Here is a 17,392-nt window from a genome sequence, read left to right as displayed (position 1 = left end):
GCGCATAGCCGTCCTTAAAAATGAAGTCAGGGCCGAATGCAGTACTGCAAAGGCGCACATGCGGAAGACTGACAGGCGAGTTTACTGGAGATCAGTACGCCAGTGCAACACTTAGCCTCACCACAACAGAGCACCCAGACCACGGAAACGACCATGTTCGACAATGGTGAGACGTGGTGTGAGTTAACGAGCATTGCGCTCTCATTTAAATATGTGGCCGAAAGAGTCAGTCTACAGGAACTGTGAAACGAATCCTATCTCCGAGGACCGGATGCCACAAAGGGTGCAGATTCACCACGAGATGGGGAAACTCACAGGCGTCTATTGTCTGTTGAGGCCTAAGCGCTGTAGTGTGCGAGTGAGACAGACGAGAACCTACGCCATAGGGAAACCAAGTAGAAAGCTTTTGTTGCCGAGTAGACGTAGAAGTGTTAAATGTGGCAGACCTTAGATCGACGATAAAGGGAAACATTTATGAAAACTATTTAATTCTGTAGCAATGCAGGGAACCAAACCACAGTTATTTGAATCTGCCATCCTCGATAAATTTTCATGGTGATCCCAATATAACTTGAATATTGATCATATCCAAAGTAATTTATTATTTACTATTCAAAAGAAATTAACAAGTTTTGTAACAAAGACCTGAATGCTAAGATCTGAACGCTTTGCTCGATCTTAACGATAGACATTTCATGTATAAGCGCATAATTGAAATGACAAATGGTACAAATATCAACTCTGTAACTCAAATGGCTCTGAGCACTATGGGACTTAACTGCTGTGGTCGTAAGTCCCCTAGAACTTAGAACTACTTAAACCTAACTAACCTAAGGACAGCACACAACACCCAGCCATCACGAGGCAGAGAAAATCCCTGACCCCGCCGGGAATCGAACCCGGGAACCCGGGCGTGGGAAGCGAGAACGCTACCGCACGACCACGAGATGCGGGCTCAACTCTGTAACTCTATTTGTTTAAGTGATATAGTAAATTTAAACTATTAGTATTTTCAGTTTAGCATCAGATCATCATTTTCTCCACAAAAAAAAAAACACATTGAACGATGACAGCATGCCACCTTTTTGAATCATTAGGTAATAGAATATTTCTTGTAAAGTTTAGTACATAATAGTTACTTTTGTTCAATATTTATTTATCAGAAAGCACATCGGTGCAATGCTACTGGCCATGGCATTCAAAGCTAAGAAGGAAATTGTATTGATTTTATGTAAAAGAATTTCACAGTGGATATAATTGTTACTTTATTTAGAATGTGAAAGTGGTCAAGCTTCGATTGTTTAAATATGTTGAAATGTAAAATAATGTAGAAGGAGCTGTAGCCAATCAGATGAACGGCTTCAAAAAAGGGAATTGCTCTAGTCAGTTGAGCGATGATATTCGGCGCGGGAAAGGCGGCCGGGGACGGGCAGAGTGACAGTGCAGATGGAGACACTAAATTGGATAGTGCTGGTGGAGACGCGAAAGTGGACAGTCGGTCTTTAGGTAGCTAGGAAGTGAAATGACTTAGAAAATTTCGTGTTGTGGGCTATCGCCGGACTTTGAGCAGTCAGCAGCCGCGCGCCTGGTGGGAACTCTAACTTTTCGCGTAGTCGAGGAGGTGGAGTATTGGACTTGTGTTTCGCGATGAGATTGTGAATGAGCGAACTGTATCAAATGGATATGCGCTCGAGTGTAACAGTAACTCTAAAGACGACCACTTTCGCTATTAGTTTTCTTTCTGGATTAACATTATTCTAACTAAATCTCAAACTGTGTGGCCTACATCATTTATGGGTCGTTAATTTACTTCCCGATATTATTATTACTGTTACTATATGTTATATTAACTTTGTATATCGTAAACTTGCCATAAGCCATACAATTTAACCAAAGGGTCACAATGTCTAATTTAGGGGGTGTAAGGCGGCACGTGCGGTACACCCCCTAGACGAGATTGAGCCAGTACATTTCGACGAAGAGGAAAGGAAAGTGAGCCCGAACACTTTTGGGTTGTTAGCTCGCAATTGGGGGCTCGTCCGGAATAGGAACTTGGTGGGATAAGAATCTTGTAAAGTGTTGGAGCAGGATTGGATTTTGGAAAGTGTTAGTTTCGGAATATGAACTCTTGAAAATTTGGAATTGAATTTGAACTCTGCAAAGCTTTTCCAAAAGTATTATCTGAACTTCTCGCAAAAATTAAATGTCAGATCGGTTCAGGACTGAATATTAGGTTTCTTTAATAGTTGTCAAATTACAATTGTAGTTCTCACAGTTAACGACATTGTGTGATCTAGGTCCCAAGTCTGTGGCAGTTAAGGCAGTTTGCGTGGGGGCTCTGAGATACGAATTTTACAGAAGTTGTGTGCACCGTGTTTTGGCTCTGAGCACTATGGGACTTAACATCTATGGTCATCAGTCCCCTAGAACTTAGAACTACTTAAACCTAACTAACCTAAGGACAGCACACAACACCCAGCCATCACGAGGCAGAGAAAATCCCTGACCCCGCCGGGAATCGAACCCGGGAACCCGGGCGTGGGAAGCGAGAACGCTACCGCACGACCACGAGATGCGGGCGCACCGTGTTTCAGCAGTGGTTAGGAGTGATAAAAAAGTAACGCGGAAGAAGAGGCGACATCGAAAGCACGTGGTTCGAGCCGGACAATTTAACCAAATAGTCACAAGTGTCTAATTTAGAGGGTGTAATGCGACAAGTGCGGTTCAACCCCTAGACGAGTCTGAGACAAGACATTTCGACGAAGAGGAACCGCATGTGAGTCCGAACATCTCTGGGATGTTACCTCGCAGTGGGAACATGTAATACATGTAATACATGTCCAGGTTTTATGGTGTGGGAAGGCATAATCTTTGAATGCGGTACAATTGCCTCTAAACCTTACTGCCCCACTGTACTCCTTCTCCACGTGCATCTTTACATGAATGCATTCGTCCGTGATCTCCTTTTCATTGACGGCAGTGTGTGACCGTATCGGACAGCGTACGTGGATGAGTACTCATGGAACGAGAGAATACCAGTGAATGGACTGGCTTACCCGTTCACCAGACTTCAATACCATCGAGTACTCGTGGGAAGCGTCGAGGAGACGTATTTCGGCTCGCCCACATGCACTTACGACCATCTCCAACTCCCAATCGGACTGATGAAGGAATGGAATGCCCTACTGCAAGAAATCCTTATCAAACTCTGGCCGGCTTGGGAGTACTTTGCAAAGCATACATTGCTGCCAGTGATGGTCACACACAATGTTGAGAACCATGTTCTACCTTTTATAACGTCCCGGGACCATCAGAAATCGCTATGACTTATGTGTTATTATTGTCTTCGAATGAAAGTGCCATTTGTGTTCGTCTCCTTGTGTATTTCTTTCGGCTATCTCATGCACTAGACTGTGGTAGTTCATTCCACGTATGATCCAAATTTCCTCAAGCCATGTTACTTGGGCGTGACACATCATCGAAAAACAATTTCGTCCTTAAGTTTTGCGCACCACTGTGTATCAGACAATAATTGGAAGGCCGTACATTATTTCATTCTAAATTATCCCTTTTGTCCTTCCTAAGTATTAAACTGCGTAAAACACTACTATAATTCTCTGCTTCAGTTTAGCTGATTTTTCAGTGTTAAAAATGTTGTTTAATATAAACTGTTTCATCAACATAAATTCTTATTTATGGAGTGTGCAAGCTTGCTCTTTATCAGATATTGTAGGACATAATTCAATTTTCGCTTTCATGTATCTGGCCTCTTTTGCTGTAGAACACCCATGTTAAAATATTCTAGTCGATATGAAAAAAATTGCATCGTGCTACGAAAACAAAGTAAAGAATAAAATAAAGACTATGCATATACAGTAGCACAAAATCCACCAGCATAACATGAGTGAGGGAGGCGAGAGTAGCATACTTTACGACGTAAGCAGAGCCAACAATGTCAGAGAGGGAGAGAAAAACATTGAAGTAGTCGTAACGATTCGTCCCTTTAACGGTCTTTTGTGAAGGTTGAGACTTGAAATTCATTGCGGGACGTTTTAATCTTTAGTTCCAGCTCTTCGAGTGCGACCCGGCCTTTAGCCCCTCAGGGCGAGACGCCCCCGCACCTGCTCGGCCCACGTGACCCGCCGGCCACCTCCGGCTGTAACCTCCCACGCTGGCCGCTGCTGAGAGCGTGGCCACCGGTCCCGCAGCGGACGGTGTTTGATCAATACGTCAGCGGCCGCAGCGCAGCTCCGCGAAGCCATCCGGCCGGTCTTCCTCGCAGGATGGCTCCGTCTGCCACACACGGCGGCCCGCCTGCCTACTCCGGCACTGGCCGCTCCGTCCCTCTGGGACCCTGACTGCGGACGGGCATAGCGCCAGTCGCCGGCCTCTGTTGACTCCAGTGGAGGAGCGCAAACAGCGGCGCAGACGTGCGTAGCCACCTGCCGGCACCAGGTGCCGACGTGGAGGAGCCGCACCAGGCGTCCCCGCAGAGTTCTCGCTGGGTCGCTCCAGACTGAACCGTCAGAGCCAAATACGCTTGTGTCAGGTTTTGTTTCACATCTATTAATCTAATACTCCATCTTCCTCCTCCTTCGCTCGATACATTTCTACCTTGATTCTGACTGTGACTAATTTTATTTCATTTGTATGTAACTAATAAGCCCAACATAATATATAGTTTATCAAAACTAGACATGATTGTCTTAATGGGATTTCCGCGATCGTTTATTAAATAAAAATATTGCATTTCAGTCTTTGATCGCTATTATTTATTTTCAATGACCGGTTGTAGGCTAGCTGCCGATCTCCAGATCTGTTAGACAAAGTTAAAAATAAAATTAACAGGAGAGATACAGTTAGTGATAGAAATATCTTAGTTTACAAAAAGAAGAGATTTTGGAACGTATTAAATGCCAACATACCATATAGTGCAGTTACAGAGTAACTTGTCAGTACAGAACTATCGGTTCACTGTTGTAACTAAAGTAAATTTCAATCTGTTAAAACCTTATATCGCAGTTTTAGAGAAATCTGATTGGTAACAGTAAAAAGTGCCCTCTACCTATAAGAATTGTGTATATGTTATTATTTCACGGTACATATTAATGGCGAATATACTTTTTAATAAAACAATTTTTAATGTAATAACATATGAATAATCTTTTTAGAGTGGACCATGAACCGAAATAATTTACACTAATTTAAAATTTCTCTATAAAGAAACTTCAAAATATAATTAAAATGCAGATATTCTTTCAAAAATGTGCGTTTCCTCTTCTTTGTTTTGGTTGGTGGTGGAGAGGTTTTCCCTACGTCAGAACGTATACAACGCCACGCCAAGGCAGGCCGTGGCGGCCGAGCGGTTCTAGGCGCTTCAGTCCGGAACCGCGCGACTGTTACGGTCGCAGGTTCGAATCCTGCCTCGGGCATGGATGTGTGTGATGTGTGTGTGTTTAAGTAGTTCTAAGTTCTAGGGGACTGATGACCTCAGATGTTAAGTCCCATAGTGCTCAGCGCCGTTTGAACCATTTTTTTCCCACGTTAAGTCCTCTTCCGCCGAGCCCAATTCACCTCGCAGCCAGTACGCTGAGGGCCGTTCCGCTGCAGCTGATTCTTACTGGAGCGTGCTATTGCATTCAAAAGTAAGCCTAAAACAGGTCTTTAAAAATCTCATAACTCCTGTGCATAAAATCACTTTCCTCATTAAGTAGTAGGTCTGGCGTTTTTCTTTGGTGATCGTATATTTCAATATCTTCGAGCAAGTTGAGATAGAGACTTTTTGGAGCCTTATGTAGCAGCTACATTTGTTCGTTTATATTACCCACTTCATGTTTACTATCTTTTACATGTGCTCCAAATGCTGTCCGACTGCTATGACTGCAATGTTCCCTCTATCGAATTTCAAAATTCTTCTTCTTTTTGTAAACTAGGATATTTCTATCCCTAACTGTATCTGACTTGTTAACTATATTTTTAACTTTGTCTAACAGATCTGAAGATGGGCAGCTAGCCTAAAACCGGTCACTGAAAATAAAAAATAGCGATCAGAGACTGAAATGTCATATTTTTATAATATATAGTGCGATTTGAATATCCTCAGCTCGCATCCTGTACCCAATCAGATTTCCCACACCCAGTATAAAAACCAGAAAAATCAATTCCATTACCCGACATTCCACCCTCTTATCTATCTTGCCATTACAGTCATATTCCACCTTTCATGGCTATTAATGTCTTGACTGTTCTCTGCTCCCGTAACCTCAATCAGCTGCTGCTTCCCAACCACGATTTTCTTCGCGATATAGAATGATCAGCCAGTTCGTTTTGACCACCAGCTTAATAACCTGCTGCTCTCCAAAAACGCAGTATAGCAGCGGTTCTGCATGTCATGGATGTTAGTTTTCCGGAAATGTGTGACACCAGATGTCTAGGCACAAGTCACGCAATCCCCATAAATTACGGGCCGGTGGTTTGGGGGACCGGGACCTGGCGCCCAATAGCGTCCATGAGGTCCAGGTCAGGCTAATTTGGTGAACAAAACACCAATGTTAGTTCACCATCATGCATTTGAAATTACTGTAGCATGTCAAGGACAATTATCCTGCAGGAAGATGTCATAGCCATTGCGGGATAATTCGAACGTGAACGGACGCACATCGTCTGCAACAATAATCAAGTAGTCGACATCCCTGACGCTACGTTCGATTACTATAACAAACCCCATGGAAGTCCAGGTGTGATGCGTGTTTCGAGAAAGTGGTCGCCTGGAAGATGGATTATCCAGACACGACCATTCACCTGGTGTAACAAAAAACGTGATTCACCCAATCGGGCCACACTTCTGCATTGGTCTACTGTCCAATTTCGATTATCCGAAACCCATTGCAATCATTACTGACGATGTCGTTTGATGAGCATTGGAGCACATAGTAGTCTTCTGCTGCGGATTCCAATGTCAACAATGTGCGCTGCGTGCAGTGCTCCGAAACTACGAGGGTTGTCCAGACAGTAATTTCCGATCGGATTCAAAATGGAAACCACAGTGAAAATCAGAAACATTTTATTTGCAAGAGTTAGCTACTTTCCAGGTACTTCTCTAGACAGCCTCGCTCCGCTCCGACTTAAACATGTGTTGTGCTTTCCAATAATTCTCTACGGTGGTCTACAGCGCATAGCCTGCGCCCTAGTGTTGTCTTCGTATCCAGCGTTTCATGTGAACAGAGGTGATAATCAGGACGAGCCATTTAGGGCTGTGTTGTGGGTGATCGAACACTTCCCATCGAAAAGGCTGCTAGAGCATTTCACTGACACTGCAGAGTGTGGCTGAGAATTTCCATTAAGAAGTAAGTGCGTGGCAGTTGTGTCAGGTGGACGGCATTCATTAAGGCGAAGTCTCTCAGCGTGCCATCCTACTTGGTGGAAGACATCGTTGCTCTAGGCACATTTACTCGCTCACAGTGCGCTCACAACTGAAAAGAGTGTCTTGGTGTAATCGACGCTCGTACTAGAAACACTACAAAACACATCTGCGCAAAGCTTCATCACCGGCCGCGGTGGCAGAGCAGTTCCAGGTGCTTCAATCCGGAACCGTGTGACTGCTATGGTCGCAGGTTTGAATCCCGCCTCGGGCATGGATGTGTGTGCTGTTCTTAGGTTAGTTCGGTTTAAGTAGGTCTAAGCTCTTGGGGACTGATGACTTCAGATGTTAAGTACCATAGTGCTCAGAGCCATTTGAACCATTTGAACCAAAGCTTCATCGGGTTTTCACTGTGGTGTCCATTTCGCGACTGATTGGAACTTACTATCTGGACAACCCTCGTATTATGCCACCACCAGCGTAGTACTCTTTCGTCAGATCTGCAAGAAATCGCCGGCCGGTGTGGCCGAGCGGTTCTAGGCGCTTGAGTCTGGAACCGCGCGACCGCTACGGTCGCAGGTTCGAATACTGCCATGGGCGTGGATGTGTGTGATGTCCTTACGTTAGTAAGGCTTAAGTAGTTCTCAGTTCTAGGTGACCAATGACCTCAGACGTTAAGTCCCATAGTGCTTAGGGCCATTTTGCAAGAAATTGCCATCTATTGAACTTTCCACAGCAGGAAAGCCTGAAACCTCCATCAGGACGTGAAAAGAAAACCTTGTCATTTACTCGAGGTTTCATGTCGTTCAACTAGTTTCCGTAGATACACACGACAGCACGACAGCAGCACGAGAACAACAGACGAATTTTGACGTTCCCCCCTTTCCCATGCGATGAACCATTACAATCATTTGATAATGATGATGATGTTTGGTTTGTGGGGCGCTCAACTGTGCGGTTATCAGTCCCCGTACAAATTTACAACCGTTGGTCAGTCCAATCTCGCCTATATCATGAATGAGGATGAAATGATGAGGAAAACACACACACACACACAGTCATCTCGAGGCTGGTGAAGATTCCTGACCCCCGCCGGGAATCGAACCTGGGGTCCCGTGTTCAGGAAGCGAGAACACGACTGCGAGACCAGGAGCTGCAGACAGTCTGCCTTTGTGTCAGTGTCAGTTACGTCAGACCCTACTTCAAGTTAGCAAAGAAAACATCACCAATACAAAACGGAATCGAAAGGGAAAATGGATGACACTTGAGTTCGTGCCTATAATGGACGAAATAAAGTTAATATAAAAATATAGATCATCACACCAGTTAGAAGATAATTCAGGCAAAGGAAAAGTCTGTGAAAGAGAAATGTGACGAAATAAAAGAACTGGATAAAAAATACGATGCTTCTCAAGTCCTCAAAAAGATTAAAGAAATTACAGGAATGGCAAGAAGAAATAAACCAGAATTTAACTAAAGTTAAACAAGGAAACCTATTCCTAGATGCTTCCCAAGAACATAGAAGATGGGAAGAACACTAAATAACTTTTCGAAGGCTTCAGAGACGAGCTGAAAGAGGAGGTAGCAGCATACGGTCCACCTATTAGAATGTTCAAATGTGTGTGAATTCCTAAGGGACCTAACTGCTGAGGTCATCGGTCCCTAGACTTACACACCACTAAAAACTAACTTACGCCAAGGACAACACACACACCCATGCCCGAGGGAGGACTCGAACCTCTTGCGCGAGGGGCCGCGCAATCCGGGACATGACGCCTCAAGAAATAGGTAACAATGAAAATGGTTGAGGTGTTCCAGATTTGGCTACATTGAAGAATGTTAAAAACATCATGTTCTAAGGCGAACACATAAGAATAAGGAATTGAGGAACACAATCGAAACCAGAAAACTAGAATATTATGACCGTATCAAAAAATGGTTCAAATGGCTCTGAGCACTATGGGACTTAACATATGTGGTCATCAGTCCCCTAGAACTTAGAACTACTTAAACCCAACTAACCCAAGGACATCACACACATCCATGCCCGAGGCAGGATTCGAACCTGCGACCGTAGCAGTCGCGCGGTTCCGGACTGAACGCCTAGAACTGCTAGACCACCGCGGCCGGCTACGACCGTATCATTAGAGCAGGAAGGTACAATATTGTATGTCTCATAATGAAAGGAAAAGTTGTAGGGAAAAAAATCGGAAGAAGAAGACGAACATCGAAGCTACAGAATCTGAGAGACTGGTTCGCAAACACCTCCCTCCAACTGCTGACATCCGCAAAGTCAAAAACAAAAGTAGCCTTGATCATACCCAAACTCCGAAGAGAAACAGCTCCTTAAGAAAAAGAATTGTATACACGTTACATATTTATTAACATTGTAAGTGTTACATTTCCAGACGCTTAAAGGCGAATAATGGCAGTTCGGGCAACAGTATATAGCTGCACGTCACCTTTATTACAACATCAATAAATAGATAAAGCGCTTGACCTTACTTGCGAACAATTAAGTGCATTATATTATGTATCTTAATGGTGTGTCGTTACGGGTTGGAGGCTCGTGACTGGATATAGCACTGTAAAATCAGCCTGCAAGAGTATTTGAAACGATAAGCAAAAGGTGCAGAAAGTGGCCGTCAACTTACAAATCTTGCAGCGCATCGGCCCGTCATAAATCAGCGAAGCGTGTACTGGATGTTAGCCAAGCGATCGGGCGGGAACATTTGCTGTGAGTTATAGCCAACAACAGCAGATTAACCGAAAGAAGTGTTTTCAGCGTACATGTCTGTAAACCACCCATATGTCTGTTCATTATCCCTATTCTGACTGTATTGCCTGACATATAGATGGTTCACCAAATTTGTAGTATACAGGGTGTTACAAAAAGGTACTGCCAAACTTTCAGGAAACATTCCTCACACACAAAGAAAGAAAATATGTTATGTGGACATGTGTCCGGAAACGCTTAATTTCCATGTTATAACTCATTTTAGTTTGTTCTTCCACCTACGCTCAATGGAGCACGTTATCATGATTTCATACGGAATACTCTACCTGTGCTGCTAGAACATGTGCCTTTACGAGTACGACACAACATGTTGTTCATGCACGATAGAGCTCCTGCACATTTCAGTTGAAGTGTTCGTACGCTTCTCAGCAACAGATTCGGTGACCTATGATGGATTGGTAGAGGCGGACCAATTCCATGGCCTCCACGCTCTCCTGACCTCAACCCTCTTGACTTTCATTTATGGGGCATTTGAAAGCTCTTGTCTACGCAACCCCGGTACCAAATGTAGAGACTCTTCGTGTTCGTATTGTGGACAACTGTGATACAATACGCCATTCTCCAGGGTTGCATCAGCGCATCAGGGATTCCATGCGACGGAGGGTGGATGCATGTATCCTCACTAACGGAGGACATTTTGAACTGTAACAAAGTGTTTGAAGTCACGCTGGTACGTTCTGTTGCTGTGTGCTTTCATTCCATGATTAATATGATTTGAAGAGAAGTAATAAAATGAGCTTTAACATGAAAAGTAAGCGTTTCCGGACACATGTCCACATAACATATATTATTTCTTTGTGTGTGAGGAATGTCTCCTGAAAGTTTGGCCGTACCTTTTTGTAACACCCTGTATAAAGAAAGTAGGGAATGAAAAAATTGGACATTGGTTGCATATATTTTAGAGTAAACAGTCTCTCAGTCAGTTTGCGTATGGCCTCCAGTTACCTTACTTTATCCCGTACTTCGTCAACTGTATAATTTCTACACCAAATGTCCTCTACAATTAGTCAAATCAGATTTTGTCTGCCTCATCTATTTTCCCTTTAATTGATCCATCCAGAGCCAAGGTAAATACTTCTCGGTACCAAAGCAAATGCGCCGCTAACATATCACTTCTACTAATAAGAGATGTCTGTAAATTCCTGTCCGCACCCATCATCCTTTCATTTTAATAGTTCTGCATTTCGTACTTTGCCAGTCGACTTAGTTTTTTAACTTTCTTGATATCACGACATTTTAAAAATGGTGGTCACTAATCCATACAATTCAATTTCAGGAACTTTTTTCTCAGTTCAGTACCATCAGCCGGAACCAGTGGAGCTCTTTTGTAGAGACAAGTTTTTCTGCCTGTGGCTATCTACCTCTGATACCTTCGTTGCTCCGGCCATAGCGGGTAATCCGACTTAATGGGTAGGTCAATTCTTTCACTTCTTCCAATATTGCATCGTTCCCACATTTGATAAGCAAGACGTTATTCTGCTTTCTAATATCCTTCATAACATTCATCTTAGATGTCTTTATCTTTACGCTATATTCTGTGCCAAGCAATTTCTTTCAACAGGTTTGTCATGTCTGTCTTACGTATCACCGAAAGGGTATGTATCTTTCTTTTTCCTGGGCTTCGCCCGTTATATCCACCATTTGGCAACGTTAATGGTATAAGATGGTGAGATGGCCTTCTTGCCGCTATTCCCTCGCCCCCCTGCCCCCGCCCACCCTCCCACTACCATTCAAGACGATTTTGCTTAATCCATCTGTCTGCGTCTAGTTATCCCATGTGAAAGTGTGACGATGTGTTTCGGAACGTATGCGAATCGTGTAACTGTGGCGGAACGCAGATGCCAATCCGGTATTCACCAATGGGACGAGGGAAACTACATCACTCTGGCCAACACAACGGCCCTCGTTATTAATCCTCCTGCCAATGCGCTTGTCTGAATTCCAAAAGCGGCGTGCTAAACCTCTGTTATCCGGCGGGTACGAAAGGATGTGTGTAATACCAAAAATCACGTTATGAAACTAGACATGGATAATGAAGGAAGATAAAGCTTTTAAGGAATTCGTTACTGTCTTGTCCATAAGTAACGTCACTGAAGTCAAATTGTAAATCCATCCTTACCTTTCGTGGAAGCAAAAAACCTTTGTGCTAACTTGTTTCACAGACAATGAAAAACGTAGCTTCAGCAACGATGGGCTAGAAGGACTCCACGTCATTTTCTATCAGTTTTCTCGATAATCACACACCTGTGTCTACTTCTAAATCTACATACATATCCTCGAAGCCACCGTACGGTGCATGCCGGAGGGTGCCCTGTATCACGACTAGTCATTTTTTTCTTGTTCCACACGTAAACAGAGCGAGGGGAAAACGACTTTCTATAAGCCTCTGTAGGAGTCCTAATTTTTTATCTTATCTTCGTAATCCATACGCGAAATGTATGATGGCGGCAGTACAGTCGTTCTGCAGTCGGTCTCAAATGTCTGTTCTCTAAATTATCACAACAGTGCTTCGCGAAAAGTGAAAAGACCGTCGTCTTCCCTCCAGGGAAACCAATTTGAATTTACTAACCAATTCCGCAACGCACTCTAGAAAAAAATTCCCACAACGCACCACGAAAGTAGTATCCGAATGGGATCAGCTTTATCCTTCATATCAGGTATTCCTGAAATCAATATCGTTTATGTTTTATGTCTTCTACTAAATCTATTACACATAGAAAGAATATTAAAGGCAAGAAGCAGAACATTGAGTAGCGTAGATAGTTAACAACGCAGTCAGAATATCTCCATTCCGTCAACATGAGTAATACATGAAAATTTAGTACTTAATACGTAGTAAACATTACTACTAACGATGATTAAGTGAAAAGACATTAAGAAATTCGTAGCATGGACAGAATAAAAAAGAAAACTTTGCTAATGTTTAATGGATTTTCGTGAGAAATTTACCCTTTATTAGTAATCCCGCAACACAATCTAAGACAAAGAAAGTGACGTAACACAAAGAAATTATCCAAATGAAAACAGAAACTGGCAAATGTGATGTATATGTATAGTCAAAGAAATGCTTACTATTTCAGAATATTTGAATTATTTCTTCAAGCGGGAGAGTTTCACAAACTGAACAAGCATTATCTTGCTGGAATACGCGCTTTGGTCTCATGGCTGTGAAGGATATGACAACAGAGTTAACCATCTTGACACATACTGGCGACCATTGAACTTCTCATCAAAAATTAGCAAATGAGTCCTACTGTCATATTCAATAGTTCCCCACATTATAATTCCAGAAGTTAGGCAGGTTTTCGTCACGAAAATTGCTGCTTTCTGCGGCTTCTCAGGAGGCTGTGTACTAAACACCTGGGCTTCGATCTGATCACTACAAACAGAAACGAATCTCTTACCCGAACAATTCTGAATGTCTAAACTCACTCTGATTCTACGCCATAGAAATCTGCTTCGTGTTATATGGTATCAGCAGCAACTAATGCATGTCAATTCGAGATCCCAACCAAGCATCCCGTAAATTTCTCCCGACAGTTCGTGGTGACTTTCTACCTGTAACCCGTTTCTGGATTTCAGGTGTTGTCAGCCACCTGTTCATCAGAGCCAATAGAACAATTCTAAGGTCTTCTCGTGGTGTAGTTCATTTGCATGCACTCGCCCCACCCTTTTTGGTACACTGATGTCTTCACGTTATCTTGTGACCAAACTTTCAGCGTCTGTACACTACAGCCAACTATCTGTGCCATCATGTCTGATGCCCTCATGTCAATGATTTCATCCTTCCCATGTTATGTCCACAAGTTCTATGCACACTTCATCTGCACAAGCTCCACATTAAAGATAAGTAAAGTTTCCACGCCTAATAGCTATGTCGTATTCACATCAGTCAAGACAGACTCTAAGAATTTTTCGACCTAAGGAGAGCGCTAGACAATGTAAAATGGTGCAAGGTGTTCGAAATTGTGAGATAAGTAGGTGTATTCTGGGGAAACGTAGGTGTAATCTACAAAGAAAGTTGGGTAATGGTAAATACGTGCAAGAACCAAGTGAGAACAATGGGCGTGAAAAACCAAGAGGGTATAGCTCCAGTGAAATGAACACCCTTAGCTGCTTACAGGCGTTGACATAGGTCAACGGGGACACACAAAAATGTGTGCCCCGACCGGGACTCGAACCCGGGATCTCCCGCTTACATGGCAGACGCTCTATCCATCTGAGCCACCGAGGACGCATAGGATAACGCGACTGCAGGAATTCATCTCTGGCACGCCTCCCGCGAAACCCACATTCTCAACGTACTTTCCCGCACTACATTCGTAGTGCCCCCGCCCATTATACTCCTTACTCGCGGCGCGTTGCCGATCCCCGTAAGAGTGGGCGGGTGCACTACGAAGGTAGTGCGAGACAATACGTTGAGGATGTGAGTTTCGCGGGAGGCGTATCAGACGTAAATCCCTGCAGTCGCACTATCCTCTGTGTCCTCGGTGGCTCAGATGGATAGAGCGTTTGCCATGTAAGTGGGAGATCCCGGGTTCGAGTCCCGGTCGGACACACATTTTCATCTGTCCCCGTTGACGTATGTCAATGCCTCTAAGCAGCTAAGGGTGTTCATTTCATTGTAATTTCATTTTAACGATCTGCATGGTTACCGATGGTATAAGACAGGGATGGAGGGTTTCACCTCTACTGTTCAATCTGTACATCGAAGAAACGACGACGGTAATAAAAGTAAGTTTCAAGAGTGTGATCAAAACTGAGGGTAAAATAATATAAACGATATCTTTCGATGATGACATTACTATGCTCAGTGAATATTCTCGGGATATGTTGAATGGAATGAACAGTCTAATGAGTATAAAATATTGACTGAGAATAAACGGCAAAAGACAAAAGTAATGAGAGGGTGCAGAAGTGAGATACTTAACATTAAAATTGGTGGTAACGATGCAGACGACTGTAAGGAATTCTGATAGCTTGGAAGCATAACAACCCACTTCACACGAAGGCAGGACTATATAAAAAGCAGATTAATGCAGATAAAGACGGCATTCGTGACCAAAAGAAGTCTATTGGTGTCAGACATACTTCTCAATTTGAGCTAGAATTTTCTGAGGATGTATGTTTCGAGCAGAGCGTGTATCGAAACGAATCATGCACAGTGGTAAAACGGGAACACAAGAGAATCTAAGGATTTATGATGTGGCTCTACAGAAGAATGATGAAACTTACAGTGCCAGTAAAAAATAAATACAACCTATTTGAGCTTTCCAATATACTCGAGAGATATTGATGTAGCAGTGTATTTGAGGTACATGAAATGATTTCATTTACAGATCGATGGCACTAAGGGTTCTGATATACCAGGTATCAACCCTTGCTGAAACAGTTCCCACATTAGTACATGGTGTAGAATCCACTGGCCGGCCGGGGTGGTCGAGCGGTTCTAGGTGCTACAGTCTGGAACCACGCGACCGCTACGGTCGCAGGTTCGAATCCTGCCTCAGGCATGGATGTGTGTGATGTCGTTAGGTTAGTTAGGTTTAAGTAGTTCTACGTTATAGGGACTGATGCCCTCGGAAGTTAAGTCCTATAGCGCTCAGAGCCATTTAAACCATTTTTTGTAGCCTCCACAGGTGGCAATACAGACGCTGACTCTGGCATCCAGTAGATCGTACTGATTACGAATACTGTTCTGAAATACATTAATCCACACCTGTAAGAAATCTTGCTTGATGAGTCGCATGAGTCATTTCTGGTCCCATTATATCCAACACGTGCTCGATTTGAGACAAGTCCTTAGAACGAGCTGACAAGGGAGATTACACTCCGCCTTGCAGTGCATTTTGATATTCACGGGCAGTGTGTAGGCGAGTTTTATCCTGTTGGAACAACACATCACGTTCCTGTTGCAAGAACGGCTAAAAAACGGGTCTGAGAACATTCTATATGCACCTAGTGCTGGTTAGCGTCTCCTCCAGTAACGCCACCGAACGAGGTGGCGCAGTGGCTAGCACACTTGACCCGCATTCCGACGGACGACGGTTCAATCCCCCGTCCGTCCATCCTGATTTGTGTTTTCCGTGATTTCCATAAACCGCTCCAGGCAAATGCGGGGTAGATCCTTTGAAAGGGCACGTCCGACTTCCTTCCCCGTCCTTCCCTAATTCAATGAGACCGATGACCTCGCTGTCTGGTCTCCTCCCCCAAACAACCCAATCCAGAAACACCAAAGTGAATGAAATCTGTAGAATGACCTGGAGTGGGGCCAATCGGTAATTACGATGCTATGTAATTACGATGCTATGTGAAATTTCTGTATATTGGAATACTTGGATGCACGCTTATGTATATTTTCTACAGTTTCTTGTACATTTCATTCCACAGTTTCAGTCTGATGACGAAATTTTGAAACGCACAGCGTTTAATGAAGAATTGTGCGATCAAGACCTTTCTATGTTTCAAAGTAGTGCCAAATCTGAATGGTCACCTGCCTCTACCCCATGGGAGTATTTCCACATCAAGTAATGGAAACAACAAATATTCGAGGACGTCAGGTGCATGTGCTACTGTAAGGTGAGGAATTAGTGGTGGGTCGCATCAAAACAGTCAGAAAACGAATAAAAAAACTTACTTCACTCTTTATCCGTAGGAACGGCTGCAATAAAAGAACTTTTATACCAGAGCCAAGGTAGCCCCTGAGGGCAACCCATATTACACCACAGAGGACGAGGTTGTCTGTGTCCAAGGCGTACCAAAAGCACCATGGTAAACACCGGCTATTTAAATACGAGACATTAAATACAGACATTCCGAGCACTATTTCCTGCAGGGGGAGCTCGAGCCAAGGCCTTCACGAAGTATCACTACGCCAAAACCTGTTTGGCTGGAGAGAGCTAAGTTGGGGCTAGAACCAGTCCCGAAGTTCAGTTCATGCTGGATGTCGACCTCGCGTATGCGACCGTTGAAGATTACGTCTTCGTCTCTGAATTGGACTATTTCTAGTGTGTGTGTGTGTGTGTGTGTGTGTGTGTGTGTGTGTGTGTATGTATTACCACGAACCTTTGTGGAAAATTAGAAGGGAACTTTTGTTTGCCTCAATTAGGAGACTTTCACTGGTATCGTTATTGTTACCTTTCGTTTGTTGTTCAGTGATCGACCTTGTGAACTTACATCAATAAACGTTGTGTCTGTGAAATATTGCGAACTGTCACTGACAACAAGAACCCTCA

At 43.6% G+C, this 17,392-nt stretch overlaps 1 protein-coding gene and 1 non-coding gene across 2 annotated transcripts in view; both read right to left on the bottom strand.

Moving 5' to 3' along the window:
• The window catches only part of LOC126092242 (dipeptidase 1-like), a 704,929-nt gene that overhangs the window by 262,722 nt on the left and 424,815 nt on the right, over positions 1–17,392 (bottom strand). The gene's annotated exons all lie outside the window — the stretch shown is intronic.
• Positions 14,318–14,391, bottom strand: Trnat-ugu (transfer RNA threonine (anticodon UGU)). The gene has a single exon. It is a non-coding gene; the product is annotated as a tRNA-Thr (tRNA).

Source organism: Schistocerca cancellata, chromosome 7 (genome assembly GCF_023864275.1).
Source record: "Schistocerca cancellata isolate TAMUIC-IGC-003103 chromosome 7, iqSchCanc2.1, whole genome shotgun sequence".
Taxonomy (NCBI): Eukaryota; Metazoa; Arthropoda; class Insecta; order Orthoptera; family Acrididae; genus Schistocerca; species Schistocerca cancellata.
The sequence above is the reverse complement of the archived record's forward strand: the minus strand, read 5'-3'. Positions and strand labels throughout refer to the sequence as shown.